The sequence below is a fragment of the Amblyomma mixtum genome, chromosome 5 (genome assembly GCF_055824585.1).
Source record: "Amblyomma mixtum isolate Tamu chromosome 5, ASM5582458v1, whole genome shotgun sequence".
In the NCBI taxonomy this organism is placed as follows: Eukaryota; Metazoa; Arthropoda; class Arachnida; order Ixodida; family Ixodidae; genus Amblyomma; species Amblyomma mixtum.
Genome location: NC_143016.1, coordinates 1,635,173 through 1,651,304, shown reverse-complemented (window position 1 = coordinate 1,651,304; position 16,132 = coordinate 1,635,173). Strand labels below are relative to the sequence as shown.

The following is a 16,132-nucleotide window of genomic DNA, read 5'->3' as shown; positions in this document are numbered from 1 at the left end:
TAGTTCATGCGCTATGGACGTCTAGTGCGCACTGGCGTTTTTCTGTTGAAACTGGCTCCGATTTTCTATCACCTGTACGCCTTCAGAAGTCCAGAATGAATTAAATTCACTCCAGAATCATCGGCAGTGGAGTTGTTTGCACACTGCAGTCTCCCTTGGACGTAAAATGTGTTATCATTCTGGCACTGTTTCCAGCACATTCAGCCTTCTGGGCTGCCGCTTGGCTTATATATATTGTCACGGACGCCGGTAGAACGTTCTATCACTGGCAGAACAGTACCTGGCGAGCACACTGGGCAGAGCGCAGCCGGCCGACCCTAGCACCGAGCAGAAGAGGACGAAGTCCGGCGCGCGACAAAGGTCGAAGACAGACCGCACGGAGGGCCGGTAGAGTGGAGTCTAATCTAAGTGTGGCAATATATAATTAGGCAATATATATGCCCAAGGACGGTCCAATGGGCGGATGTAAAGGGGGAGAGGGAGAAGAGCTATACATTTTCTTTTGAAAAACAGCACTGTCCCTCCCCCTCTTTACTTTTTTGAAGAAAAAGTCCAAGAAACGCATTGTGCGATATCAGCCTCCCTGTTATCTTTTCCAAGAGCTGCCTATTGATTGGACCCTGAAAGGTCATTGCGCTGACAGGAATTCCAACGCTTTTGTTCGCTTAATCCGATAAGGGCTATCGAGGTTTAGCCTCACCTCCGCTTGTAGCGTTGGTCGCTTTCTTGTAGCCATCTCCTCCTCTTGGGATGTAGTCTGTGGTAGCTATTCTATAGGTCTTGCAGTCTTCTACGTTCTCGTACCGCGGTACCTTACATCTTCTGCACAGTACTTGCAGTGACACAACGCGACAACCGGCAGTCAAATTCACGTTATAGGTCACTCGTATACCTGTAACGTTAAAGAAAGAGTGTTAAATAAACAGAAAAAATAACCGCAAAACGTTGGCGTCTGACCCGCTCCCCTGTGCTTTCGCTACGGTACGCCACGCCAGCTAGTGCGCAAATGTCGGGACTCGGAACGGCAACTTTTTTTATTGCTCGATACATTTGTTGGAAAAAGATAGACTTCTTCCGTGCGCACGAGCAGTGAACCGCCGCTCCCTCTGTTGCGATCTGCGCCCAGTGAGCTCCGTCCGGCGCAGCCCCTCGCGCCGACTGGCGTTCCCCGGCCAGGAGGTTTCCAGTTTCTTCGAAAGGAAAGCACCCCCCCCCCCCCCCCGATGAAAAAAAAGAAAAAAAAAACACCTACTGCATGCACCGTACACCGTACGAAACAAACTTCACTCGTTCAACAGCGGAGTGATCACTGACCCTTCGACGCTGCGGAAAGGACTGATTGCTATGCCCGAATTTATCCCGCCATGAACTGAGTTCTGAACACTGCTCCTTGACACAGCAATTCCTTGGATTCAGATCTTAGCTTATATAGCTCACAAAAATCAGTTTCTATACACTATTGTCACGGGTGGCCAGAGCCGACAGGAACAGTCACGTACGGCAAGCAGTCAGACTCGCAGAATTCAAACTGCTTGCTGGGCGAACTTGTGCCAGCGCACAAAAAACTCGGTGGAGGCGAAAGCTGCAAGCGCACTTAATGGTCAACGGGTTACCATTGCATGTAGCTGTCCGTAGCAACGACAAACTTTCAAGATAACGAGCATGTAATGTACAGCCATCTTGAAGATAGTAGAAACTGCAACGAGCAGTTACAGTCGTTCCAGAAAATCTAATACGAGTCTCGCGTGGCTAACAAAGTGAAAGGCCCGCATGCTGGCAAAGATGAACGAACGAAATGAGAAACAAGAGTCGCAAAGCTTGGTGGTACTTTATTCAAATTGCGTTCTCTTTTTGTCATGCAGTTCTTTTCAGTTCACTCTTGCACCTCGACGGTCGAAATGGAACGCATAGTTTGGAGATGGACAGAGTGAGGCTCAGAGATGAACTCATGCTTATTTGGCTACCTTTGTTACAAACCTTTCACCTAGCCTATGTAATTATGTGAGAAGAAAAGCCTTCGTATCTTTTTTCATTAGTTCTCAAACCCATTTTCTATCATTTATATCTTCAATATCTTTTGACTGACTAGAAAAAGCAAGCGCTAACTTATCGCTCATCGCTTTACCCAGTTCTCAAAATTCAAGCGTGTAAGAGTTCATTAGCGGCGATCAAGGTAACTTTTCAATTTTTATTTTATTATTATTTATTTTTATTTATTTATTCTTATTTATTATTATTATTATTATTTTTATTATTTCACATATTTGCTAAACTGTTTACCTTAGAACGAGGAAAGTGAATGAGGAAGGTAAAAGCCCGAAGAAGCACTCAACGTTCGGCGCATAGATTTATTATATGGGATTAAGTAGTTAGATCTGCATGCCTGCTTCAATTTGTAACACATATGTAGTCACGTGTTTTCTGCTATAGATTATCATCTAAATCGGTAAATGACTGCTACGAAATCATACGAGCGCTCTTCAAGCTTCCGCCTGTATAAGCGTGAGTGATACCTTCCTCGGGAACATCATCTGAACCTGCACCTGCAGTGAAGTTTAAATCACGGTCGCGCACAGCCATAACTTACCGGACACCTGAAGAAATTGGCCTTTCCTTTTCTCGTAGCTGTAATCCTTTACAGAGTGCTCGAACATCTCCCTTAGCTCGGAGCCGTTGAGCGTCATGATGACAACCGACTGCCCGAAAGGCATTGTAGCCAGTATGTGGCCCATGGTTATGTTTGCTGTGTTCATGGGTGAAAGCAAGAAATAGAAATGACTTGTCTGTGAAGTGTTTTCTCCCAAATTAATTAATTACAGACTTTTCGTGCCAAACAGAGGAAGAAAATATTTATTTAGGACTCCTGGGGATGTTGATTCCAAGACCTACTGAACTACAAACCAGCACACAGGCGGGGTCCTATGGAGCAGCGTGCGCCAACTTTCGTTAGCTTTTTGGACGTTGAGGACGCTCGGTTGTCCTGTTCATCTGCTCTGATCATCATCATCGTTTGCCATTTTGTGCATGCTATTTAATACATTTGTTTTGTCTTTCTCTGCTATCTTAACATCAGCCATGAAAATAGCCATAATAACGACTTTTGTCGCTCTAGAAGAGTATAAAAAACGTCTTCTTTTTTGTCTGCTTTCTTTTAGACGGCACCACCGCGCCCAGAATAGATAAATGGATGATAATAATTGCGTAAACAAACGACAAAACTGTCTTGTTTTAAATAAAATGATGGAGGAGGCCATTTTCTCAACAGGTATATATTAGCGCCACGCCGCCCGTAATGTTTCCATCCTAGCGGAAAAAGGCATGAACTAGAACATGCGCGCTGGAGAAGGGCCATTTGAGCAGGTCTGTAGTTCAGTAGGTCTTGGTTGATTCCACCAAAGGGAACTGGCTACTAACGCCTAGCCGCTGTAGTAACGCATAGCGCACATTTTATCAAACGATGGTGAGCGCCAGATTAAAATCATTGGTACACTCAAAACAAAAAGGAGTAAACATGGAGTAAGCTGTTATAAGAGGGAGTGTGCTAAATGACAGCCTACTCCCTATTTACTTCCATATAGGTGTATTAATGTTTAGAGTGTGATGCTGACCCCAGAAGCACGGTGCGCAGCTAGGACAGCGGTAAGATGGCGACGAATTCAACACCAAGAAAATATTTTCACGAATATAATTTTAGCACTGTTTTCTCTTCTAACTGATTACTTCAAAACTGCCCTCGCAACATTATAAACTCCAAATTAGAGTAGAGAAAGTTAATCAACAGACTGGACTGGTTACTTGCCCTTCCAATGTCAGAAGAAATAAAGGAATGCGTGAGCAGTGATGACTTTGCGAAGCAGTTAACCTGTTCCGTAAAAGTACGAACTGTACTAATTAAAAATATCCCCCATTAATTGTCGAGTGTACTTACACTCGTAGCTCCATACAAAAGACTTCCGCTTTCGTTTTCAATGCATGCGCTGAGACCTAGACTACCAGTTATATTTTCGAATATGTTTCACCGGCCTGCTTTTTCTGTTGAGATTCAAAGAATTAACTACACTTTGGAGGTTGCTTATAGTACAAGGCATCCCGCTCTACCTCGAAATGTCTCCGTTCGGGACAGGCGAGGCCGAAACGAAATGAAACACGGATTTACCCTAGGCTTCTGTTTGAGTGAATAATGAGAAGACAGTACAACATGGCGATTCAAATGGGCTCCGACAATAGTACCCTTTGATGCACGGTTTTGAAGGCGGCACCCACAGCCTGAGCAGGCGTCGCGTGCATCTCACGGGTACAGTCACTTCGGCGATTAAACGCACATCACGGCTTATCTATAAAAAATTATGAACTACTTAGCACATGCCACTGCTGCACTCCCGTATAGCCCCAGAAAACCTTCATGTGTTCTGCAGAGAAAGCGTGACAGGTTAGAACGCAGAAGCGTGGTCCCTATTATTCTAGCCTGCAATTGTACGTTGTTCATTCGCATACATGTCCAGCTTACTTCGCCGCAAGAATTTCATGCCCCATCATGAAGCACTAAAAATCAATACCAAACACTTTTACACGGTGTATTAAGTATTCCCGATGATGTATTCTATAAGCTGCGCATTCACCATTGTCCATTTCGCGTCCATTTGGTCCCCTGTCACTGGTAAGGCCAATGGTAAGGCCCGGTCACCAACCACCCAAATGACGGGTCGGTTCCCACAGGCGCTTGAAAGCCGCTGGTATATCTGAGTGACCAGTGACAGGGGACCAAATGGACGCGAAATGGACAATGTGGACAATACAATGCGGCCCCAGACATCTGCTGCTATACTGGCGGACAGAATGCAACCTGCCAAAGACACCAGCCATGTGCCCACCGACTAGTTTCAGAGCGCCATCATAGTGTTTTCCTCTTCACTCCAGAACTTTGTTTTGAGCTTTCATTGAAGTGCACCAGTTTTTGCCATGATAAGGGGGGGAATCAGGGCTGCTTCGAGTGGGACACACTGTTCATACTCGCCGCAGCGTTTATCCTATTTTTTTTTTATTTGTGGCCTCTATTTTTGTGAGCCACTTCACAGCGCAGGATGCTCACCCATCTGTGGTATCGGAGCCCGGATGGCGCCGCTGTTGAGCAGGGCACCGTTGACGTCGGACCAGAGCTCGGGGTCGCTGCTCTCCCTGTCCGCGTAGTGGGCGAAGTAGGCGTCCGCAATCAGGTTCCCCAGGTTGCACTCGCGCAGGCGGCAGATGTTGTCCGCCTGCTCCAGCAGCACCTTGGAGTAGCCGACGACCGCCTCGATGGCACGCGTCACGTTCTCCTTGTAGCAGGCGATAATGTCGAGCATCTCCTTGTCTTCATGAAAATAAAACGTGACATGACAACGTGAGGAAGGTTTGGTTTGGTCGGTTCATGAGGGCTTAACGTCCCAAAGTGACTCAGGCTATGAGGGACGCCGTAGTGAAGGCCTCCGGAAATTTCGACCACCTGGGGTTCTTTAACGTGCACTGACATCGCACCGTACACGGGCGTCTAGAATTTCGCCTCCACTGAAATTCGGCCGCCGCGGCCGGGATCGAACCCGCGTCTTTCGGGTCAGCACCCGAACGCCGTAACGACTGAGCCACCGCGGCGGGTATGACAACGTGTAGAGAGTGTTTGTATGTGCTCGTTCGTATACGTGCAGTACTTCCAGACCACTCGGCTAACTTAACCCATGGGGTATCCAGGTTTGATATAGGTCTGTATCCTTTAGTACTCCATGCACGATGGCTGGTTCTCTACCTAATTTGAAAGACCAGAGTGGCTGGCTGCAACTATGGCTTATTGCCTTCGGTACGCGCATTACATTTCCCAAATACTCACCTGGATGTCTTCACCTCGCTGGCCTCTTTGTAGACCCACTAATTTCTCCAGCTTCCTAATTACCGAATCAGATGAGGGAGTTTGTGAAAAATTCAAACTTTGATGCTGATTTAGAATCTTAATATTATATAAGCTATTTCGCCAAAAGACAGACCATATTCAGCTATAAATTGGCCAAAATTAAAGACCTGTAACTCGAAAGCGAATGTTCTCTTCCATATTTACCTTCCTCCACAGAACTGTTCAGCAGGATTGGGTTTCCTGTCCAGTTCACAACCTTCCCCTCCTTGTCAAAGGAAACTTGCAAAAATCCCAGGAACTTCCCGAACCAGTAGTCTTGCACGACTAGGCCAGGGCTACCGTCACTCCTGTTGACCAGGGTAGGGTAGTCCCCTTCTTTAGTGTTCTCCTGTGGGTAGTCGTTGCCTGAAATTCAAAGTTTGAGCACCTGAGCGTTTGACTCAAGTTGCCTTAGAACCTTGGTATCACACTTGTGGAATACTATGTACTAGAAAGGGGCTAGCTGTCCCATAAAATAGAAAAGAAAATGGTTCTCAAAGAAAAAAGGCGGCTGCTCAAAACATGAAATATGCCATATTGTACGTAATTCAGCTCATATGTATCACTCCCTGCGTAGCTACGGCATGTTATATGTTCAACCCTGCGTTGCGAAGCCGAGGACATGTACTGCTCATGACGTACTCTCTACCCACATGGTTGATTTAAATAATTCGAACCTATTAATCTCAAACAAACATTTTGTCTTGAAATCGTAGGTTTCGGTAAATACAGCTTAATTCTGCTACCAACCACGTGCAAACCTGGAACATCTTACTACGAAACTGTGAGCATGAAATACAAATACATATAAAATGTGAACAGATGGCCATTTATTTTCATAAATAAAACACATAAAATAAATAGCAATACACGCCTTAATCGCTGGCGTGCAATAAATACTCTACTTGGTGACAACAATATAATTACTATAGAGCTCTTTTGTTTTTGTTGGGCATAAAGAACAGAAAAAGATGTGGACACTTGTTTTAGATTTAGTGGCTGCCACTACACTTCCGTATCTTTTTGGTCTGTAGCTTCGCGGAATTATCACGATGCAATTTTCAGCTGAGCATGTGAATTCATACTGCTGTCTCTATAAAAATGTCGCACGTTACGATATGATAGTGGTTATTTGTCTGTATTTCTCACTTTTAGCACCCACCTCTGTCCTAAAAAAGAGAAATGAATCACTTATGCAAGCCAGCATTTGTACTAACTTCTAAGGCATCCATATACTGGCTACTGATGCAGGAATTTTTAATTCAGGCTTGGTTACAATGCGGTATGCCATGTCCCGAGGCCAGTGCAGTGGATTCCAAGAAATGGAAATTGTGGAAGCGGGCATCAGAGCTTCAGGAGATAGGGATAAGATTAGCAAGTATTCAGGGATAAGGTGGTCGCAGCTGCCACAGGACCGGGTTAATTAGAAGGGTATGGGAGCGGCTTTTGTTCTACAGGAAATGTAGTTAGGCTTATGACGATGACAATGATAACCTGTCTAAGGGACTATTTGTTTTCTCGGTAAGGAAGTGTCTTCTCCCGAAAGCAACGGCAGCTCTTCCCTATAGGTGTTCTTTTAGACACTCAAAGTCACTAAGGGCTCCATATCTCGTTTTGTAGAAGCAGAGGCCCTAAACCAAATATATCACGGAAAGGCTTCCAATATATTTCCCGCCATCTGCAGTGTTACACAAACCACCAGCGTAACGGACGTGCTGTTTTGCAAAATGACATTTAGAGCGCGTAACAATTACATTCATCAATATTTGTTGCCAGTAAGACCACGCAAAGAAAACATGCGAGGTTACAAGCGCGCAGTTACCGTGATATAAAAATGTGTTCGTGTGTCCGCCAACAAGGAGGTCAACTTGCGGCACTTTCTGTACTATTTCAAGGTCTCTTGGATATCCCGAGTGGGTTATTGCAACAATTATTTTCACGCCTTCGTTGTCAAGCTTTTCTGCTTCTTTTTTAATGCTCTCCAGGTCGTCGTCGAACTCCACTAGACCTGCCAGGACAAAAAAAAATGACGGGAAACTTGTTTGTGAGAGTACCCAAACGCGGGAAATTAATGGCCTGAAAGGATACGACTTGGGGCATTTATTTCACAAACATAACCCACTGAATAAAATGAACATTTAGCTTTGTAGGCTGGTATGTGTTTATGTCTACGTGAAAGAAACATGTATTTGAAGCCTTAGTTGCCGAGAAAAAAGGCCTTTACAGTAAATGGCAAGTGCCCCATTGCTATTTCAAGGTACAGGTGCGGACGAAAGTAAACAGAACACGCTGCTGCCTTCTATCATATTTCACGCGTTTCTTCATTTAAATTACGAGCTGCGATGTGCGCACACTGGTACTGGATGTTAGTGCGCTTTGTCATGGACGAACAATGTTTTTCTATAACTATGATAAGGAAGGCGTGACTGCATTTGTAACGGGATAGAGTGCCCCCTTTACTTATGTCCGCACCAGTAGCATCAACATTGAGTTGAGTTGAGATGCTGTAAGCTACAGGTGGAGTTAGCCTTGCGGTTTCTGCCGGCAATTGCTACACCGTAACGACACGTGTACAGTAACTAAATCACATAATCCGGCACCGAAGTCCCAAGCACAAATAATGGTCCCTTCTGCTGTCACCATGTGGAGACTAGGCCCGTGTCCAGTAAGTACTTTAAAGGAAGACGTGAAGCCTCCTTTCTACAGAATTGGTTTCCGCGCGGGAAAACGATGTCCTGAAGGGAGCTGTGAGGGGGCTCTGCCTTCTTGACAGGACCGAATAACATGCACCTTTCCGCGTTGTAAAGAGTACAGCACATTAAGTAATGTCCTATATCACCGCTCACACGCACACGTTGAACATGATGGAGACGACGCCCGGCCCGTCTTATACATCCATGCAGGAGTACGAGCAGAGCCCGTGCGTATGCGGTACAGTAAAGTTGATTGGGATCTTTGGAGACCCTTGGTCACACATGGCTTGTTGGGTGAGCCCCACAAATAAGTGAAGTGACTCAACACTCTCTCGGAAGATTCTCTTGTCATCGTGAGGAACTTTTCTCGAATGGTTCCCAGACTGTCGTGTGCAAAAGCGGCATATAACACTTGGAGTTCCTTGGCTCACTGCTCTTGTGGCGCCTTTTGGTGTTTGCGCCGAGCTCGAGGGCTACGTGTTTAGAAGAGCGAAATGACATGCCTCTAGATGGAAACGGTCACCTCCTCGTCTGTCTGCATAGTAGGCGCAGCTGGATAATGGTGCTGCAATCAAGTATTTGAATCAGCTGAAGTATTTTTTAAGTGGACTTTACTGCTAAGTTTTTTCTCGGCTACCTTTAATCCTAAACTCCGCCAGGATGTCTGTGACGGTGAACCAGCCCATTATGCGTAGATTAAATGTTTTTCTCTGTCTCTGACTGATTTCAGCAAAAGTTCTAGCATATAAACTCCAAGATAAAGTGTTTGTGGTTTTTTTTTTTGAACTTCAACACTTTTCGTTCTTATATTAGCTAATGTGGCTAGTTGGTGACGTGTAATAATGGAGGCGCAGTGTGTAGGAACAATACAAGAATAGAGGCACACAACTAGTGTGGAGGAAACACTGGAAGTGATAGGTGTCCCAGAACCTCGTGTCCACCAAAACACCCATTGCAAGCCCACCTAGATCATATTACACTTCACCTGACGTACTCTGCAATGCTGTTAGCCTCCGAACCCTGGTGACCACTCCAGGTAGCTCCCTCGACAAGCCCTCGTCGCCGAGGAGCGCGCCGGTGCTCGCCGAGGATCCCTTTCCAGTCACAGCTTTTGTCCTCTACGTGCTTGAGAGCTACACACACTGAGGAAATCTCAAGGTCTTATATCGAACATGACTGCCCGTATATTTGGGGCTTAACCTGTTCGCATGCCGCGAGGCTGTAGAGGCGCAATATCAAGCAACTTTGCATTGAAGAGCGGTTTCTCGTGGGTTTCGCGCTTAAAAAAAAAAAAAAAAACAGTTCGGGGATTTATTCAGCGTCATTTGCATGTAGGAACGAAGAATCGCACTCTGTGCCTTTCCTTCACACGATGCATCTTTGATGGAGACCGCAGCGCGTATACTAATTTCCAACAGGTTTTGCATGACCTTCCCAGAGACAACAGACCTCTCCCTAATTTCACTGTGCGCCTTATCTTGCATAACCAACGTTTACGGGTCAAATGTGTTAATCTTTACCACGGACATATTATTTTCGCACTATGCATGCTGGCTTTGCTTTTTTTAAAGGTGCATCGTAGCTGCCGGATGGGTACTATAGGCTATCTGCGCCTGCTTCCTTTGATTGATACAACACAAACAGCAATATCGATAAGCTATCTATGCAGTGCGAGCATGATTTCGATGGTTGGGCAGCGGCTCTTTCTGATATCTTGATGCGAAAATATTATTAGTCCCATTACGAGAAAACCCGGCGCCGTTTGTTAGTGTGTGTACTCGCAGATGGTACAGACAATCATAGCGATGGCAAGAAAAATAGGGTAACGTCACCAAGCGGCCGTATGATGCACACAGCAAGCCGAGCACCGCCACTTCAGACAATCGTATACATGTCGTTCTTCTATATATATACTCGCCACTGGCCGACCTCCATGTGTCACCATTTTTCCCTACTACATTCGTACCAAAACTGTGGCGCAACCGTGTGTAGTACAGCGTTCCGGGTGGTGTCATACGATTTCTGGTTGAATATATTTTACATGTGCTGGTCAAGTTGGAGGCTGCATTGCGACAGCGATTCTAACCGACGACATATGCATCTTCAAATCAAAATTTTGTGTCAACCGTTCATCGTATACAGCGTTCCGTATGGTGTGTGTGTGTGTGTGGGGGGGGGGGGGGGGGGGGGGTGTAATACATCGCCGTTGGATTTCACTGCGGCCGGCTCGGGCTATGAACAGTGAACCATAAACGTCTACAGCTTCGATGTCGGCACCACCACAAGTGAAACGTGGTTGTCCGCCCAAATACGCAAACGCCGATGAAGCACGTCAGCGTTTGTAATGCTTTCGCATTCCCACACGTAAGCAGTCTTGACTATGTCTGCCGATTTTTTTTTACTTTTTTTCATCATTGTCGTTCGGTAGTCTGGCACTTTGAGTAAAGGCATGTAATGGCACCTATAATACTTTACTTTTGTACACATCTGTTACTGCGAATATGCAAATCTCCGCTCTCCTATTATTTCGGAGGGCAATGACGCCGTCCATCATGTCGCATAGCCTATAGTGCGACGGCTCGGGTGACACGAAATTTCCGAAAATTTTCTCCACCCATTAGATGGGCTGCCATAACGAGTGACGTTCTTACCGGGCTGTGAAAGCACACGGGTTTCAGGAAGCACTGCTCCGACGATCCCCACTCGCGTGCCACTTATGTTGAGCGTCACGGACGTAGGAAGGCTTATGTTTCGTAGAAGCGGTTCTTTAGAAAAGTTGGCGTTTGTGTTGACGACTGTCACATTCGCTTCTTGCATTGCTAAAAGGAATGGGGCAAGCCCAGCCGGGCCGTCATCGAATTCATGGTTTCCGAGGCACTGGAATGCATATACACAAGGTTAAACGGATTACCAGCATCTCTTTCTTAGCGCGCTTTCTTACCACGTAATCGTATCCCATTTTGGACATGACGGCAGATATTATCTCTTGCTTCAGCACGGTATACCATGCAGTTCCTTGAAAAAAATCTCCGGCATTGATGAACAGGGCTCCCGGGTATTGTGCTTTGAGGTCTTTAACCTGTCACGAAAGAAGCGCGCGAAGAATACGCCAACTTTAGTGGTGAGAAATGATTGTAATGACTCAATAAAATTCCATCTATTAGATATTATTTATTTTGTTTATTTACTTCCCTATTTACACTTTCCCCACAGGCACTGCACTGGTATTTCACGAGAATTGATGAGTGCAAATGACTGAACTGAGTTGCAAGAGTAATGTTACGTGAATACATCCAAAGAGTTACGACTAGGAAACATAGGCTACAGGCGTAGCACAGGCTAATACTGCCGTTGAGAAGCCGCAGACGGCTGGTTGGTTACGGTGGCCGCAGCTGGCAAAGGACAGGGTTAATTGGAGAAACATTAGAGAGGCCTTTGCCCTGCAGTGGGCGTAGTCAGGCTGATGAAAATGCATGATCCTTATGAAAGCTGCCAAGAGAATGGACCAGGCCGTGGAGCTGAACCTTCCATCCCTTGCAGATTGATCATGGAAGCATGCTGTACGACTTTGAAGCTCACTCGGTTTATGAAGCATTCACCGAATAAAACTACAGCCTGCTTTATTCGAACTTTGTACCAATTATTCAAATCTTTTCTAAACTTTGAGAGCACATTCGGTTTGTTTCGAATAATCTTGAATTTTCACTATCTGAATGGCTCAGCAAATCGAATCGGGAGATATTCTATTCGCTGTTCGATATATTCGAATATTCTCGCACCCCTACTGATTAGTAAATTCACTTGTATACGGTGTTCGGTAGCTGCCAAAGGACAGACCGAAGTGTAGATCTATAAAAGGGGCCTTTTTCTTTATTGGACCTAACCTAATCGATGATGATTATGATTTTATAAGAGCGATCAGTACCACGCGGCCGTTGAGGTGTTTACATGCAGCACAACGGCACGTATGATGCTTTTGATTCTTTGCAGTTCTTTTGCACCTTGTCGCTACCTCCGATCATCATCAAAAGCCTGTTGTCACATGTGCTTGTGCTCCTCATAGAGACTAAGAGTGGTCCGTGGTCTATGGCATACCAAAACCACTGGCAAAACCATTAAAATTTACCTCTGTGAACGTAAGTGAGCAGTACAAATAAATAAGCACTGACTATTAGAACTGTATCAGTATTAAAAAAAATTACCGACGATTACGTTACTTCCTAATGCGAAATTTGAGCGCAGCAAATAAGCTGTTTCACCTTTTCGATAGATTAAGGCAAAGAAATCGAGCAAATGCGCTATCACAGAATTTTTTTTTTATTTTTCACACGTATTCCTTTAACAAAGACTCCACTAACAGTTCTTGACAGTCATGAAGGAAGCTTTGTGGTCGGAGAAATAGACTGATATATGTTCGACTTGGTACACCAATGCTTGATTCTCAAAGACGAGATCTATACAAGTGCCTCGCGAGGTTGTCACAGCCGTGGGACGCGTTACGAGCGAGAGGAACGGGATGTTCTCCCGCATAAGTGTTAGGAAATTGCTGTTTGTCTTTATGTCAACATTAAAGTCCCCCACTACTAACATCAGTGTGGATCGATGGACGGTTAATGCGAGTTGCAGGAAGTGCACGACGTCTTTCGCGAGTGCGGTAGGGGCGAAGTAGGCAGCTACTACCAGCAAGCCGTTGGGCAACTTTGCGGAGCACAGTTCGCCAACTTCATGTGACGTGGCAAACATTTCGACTGGTATTGCAGAGAGACGTGTGCGCAAGTAGATAGCGACTCCCGCCGCTCTGTTGTGGTCTCTGCGAGCACCACAGCAGTATAGGAAATCTATGATTTCGAGAGGCTCTTCGGGATCCATCCAGGTTTCAGCAAAGCAAAGTACAGAGGAATGGCGCAGAATGGGATCGTGGTGTACGTCCTTGGCATGTGCGGCAAGGGAGCGTACGTTAAGAATGTGGTTGTGAATGATGAATCAAGTGCTGCCAGCGAATGACGCGTCCATTGGCTGTCTGCGTGTGTTACTGATGTGTGGTTAACATGTTAAGCTTCGCCTGTAAGAGTGGAACGCGACAGCGTCTTGCAACGCTGCCAGGGAGTCCACAGAACGCCATCGCCAATTCGGCTGTACGCCTTGCTGGACGGTAAATTTATTTTTTGAGGAAAGGAAATGTATCTCTCTCGCATATCTGGGTGGACACCTGCACCTCGCCGTAAGGGAAAGGGGGAAGATGGGAGTGAACGAAGACGCCGTATTAGCTAGACGCGCCTTTGTTCATTCCAAACCATTCAGCTGGCATTACGGAGTGGCTAGCGTGCTCGTATCGCACTCCGGAGACCCTGGTTCGATTCCCCAACTGGACCAATTTCGTTCTCGGTTTTATTGATTTATGCGGTCTAACTAGAAAGGTTAATTAGGCTATTTCATATTTATATTATTGTATTTCTATCCATCGTGTTCTGTCATTAACCTGTCAATTGTTGGAACTGTCTAGGATGTTCGACACAACGTATATGAAACGAGCAACGTCGTACTGAGTGGGGAAGTGCGTTGTGGTGGAGGGAACGCGGCTTCGTACTTATCTGTTTTTTTTTGAGCAGCGTCTCCTTCCGCGGACGCTGTTGTCGCTGCGGCGCGCGTCTTTCTTTTCTTTTCTTCTGACCTCTTCATTCTCCTCTATATTAATTAGGCTAATTGATTAATTAAGCAATTAACTAAACTCAGTCCAACTTAGTTGCAGCATCACTATACGATCCCTTTGATTGGTTGCATGGTTACCAGCCAAAGTACAATTGGCCCCATTTGAAATTCGCGCACTGTGACGTCACGAGCATTTCGACCAATAGAAAAGCGTGACATTGGGGGCGCAGCTGGTTACGAGGCCGACGACGACGCGAAACCCGGGAACGGACGCCAAAGAGCTGCGCTCTAAAAAGAAAACATTCCATGCCAGCACGCACCTTGGTTTTGATCCGGGCAACACCTCCCACGCAGGTCTTGTTTGTTTTGTCTTGGTCGCTACACATGGCGCCATACTTGGTACTTTCTTCGATGTGAGCGTGCACATCGTTGGTGTGCATTACGGTTAGAGTAAGCTCGCCGCCTTGTGCGAGGCAGCATGCGCACAGACAAAACAGAATCTCCAACGCCGACACGGTCATCCCGTCGCCGGCCATACCTTTCGAACGTCGGGGGAAGACCGATAGTTTCTCGGGGCTACATATATAAGCGAAAAGCTGTTCCACCGTTCACGCCTACGTCTCTAGTGAGGCCAGTGTCATTGTACTCTTGCAGGAAAAAATTACTGTTTCTTCGTTCTGACATGCGCCAAGTGACAGAGGTCGAACCGTTTTTGCCCTTTCCTTCGCCGCGTTCCAGTGCACTGACTCGTTTCGCGACATTTCAGAAATATGCTTTCTGGCAACTAAAAAAATAAACAGCTGTCCTCAGCGTAACTTCAGCTTCAGTCCTCTGCTAGCTGCATCTATATGCATTCAAAAGGGCAGCGCCTAACCACGCGGTCAGTGCGGGAAAGAAACTGCCTCTTTATCACAGGCTTCCTGGGCATCACCATATTCCTCGATGGGCTGCTGTGGGCACCCCGCGACAGCTCAGTGGAGGTGGCAGCGGAAGCGGTTCGCAACAACCCGGAGAGGAGGCGTTTCAACATCCTGGCATCGGCATCGGCGATCCCGTGTGTTTCTAGGGCGAGCGTGGAGGGTGTGGAGGTGTATGGACCGGTTGTGTGAGTGCTGGTTGTAGAGAGGCAAGGGTGGAGGAAGAAGGCTGCTGTGGAGCCCGCGGTTTCCGTGAGACAGGCGTCTGTGTAGGCCACCGCGGCAGCGTCCAAGGGTGGCTTGTGGTTGTATGCGCGTACTTGGCGGCGGCCTGCCTGTGTTCGTGCGGACATGTTGCGTGGGATGGGTGCAAAGCGGAGGTTATATGCATATCGGAGACTGCGGTGGGTCTGGGAAATAGAAGGGTGTTTGGAGGGAATAAAATGGCTGAGGCTTAGCTAAGGTTAAGCCTAGTCAGATGCGAAGCATATTGACGGCTAGGCTTGGTAATACATGGCTTTCCTTGGTTGAATACTTGGTCATTTTAATACAACCACTAGAAGCCTTCGTCGTGGGTGAAGACAACGGCATGGCTACAGCGGAACGCCGACTAACCCCGAGACGCGCGTTGGGTGAGCGCCTGGATTGCCACGGAAGCCGCGTCCGCCTGCCCGGTGGAGCGAGCGTTTCACCTACACCGAGTGTGAACGCGCGTTCGAAATGCGCGGGAGTGTGACGTCACCATACCACGTGATTCACACGGCGTGCAACCGCAGCGACGGCACAAGTTGGAGCCCCGTCTCTCATCTGTCGTGACGTCATTGTATCACGTGGTGTGACGTCACCATACCACGTGGTCTGCACGGCGTGCAACCGCAGCGGAGCCCCGTCTCTCATCTGTCGTGACGTCACTGTGTCACGTGGTGTGACGTCACCTTACCACGTGGTCTGCA

The 16,132-nt window shown here is 46.7% G+C and overlaps 1 pseudogene; it reads right to left on the bottom strand.

Annotated features, from left to right (window-relative positions):
• LOC149341109 (snake venom 5'-nucleotidase-like) overlaps window positions 1–14,798 on the bottom strand; it is a 17,117-nt pseudogene extending 2,319 nt beyond the window's left edge.
• Window positions 14,799–16,132: the final 1,334 nt, after the last annotated feature.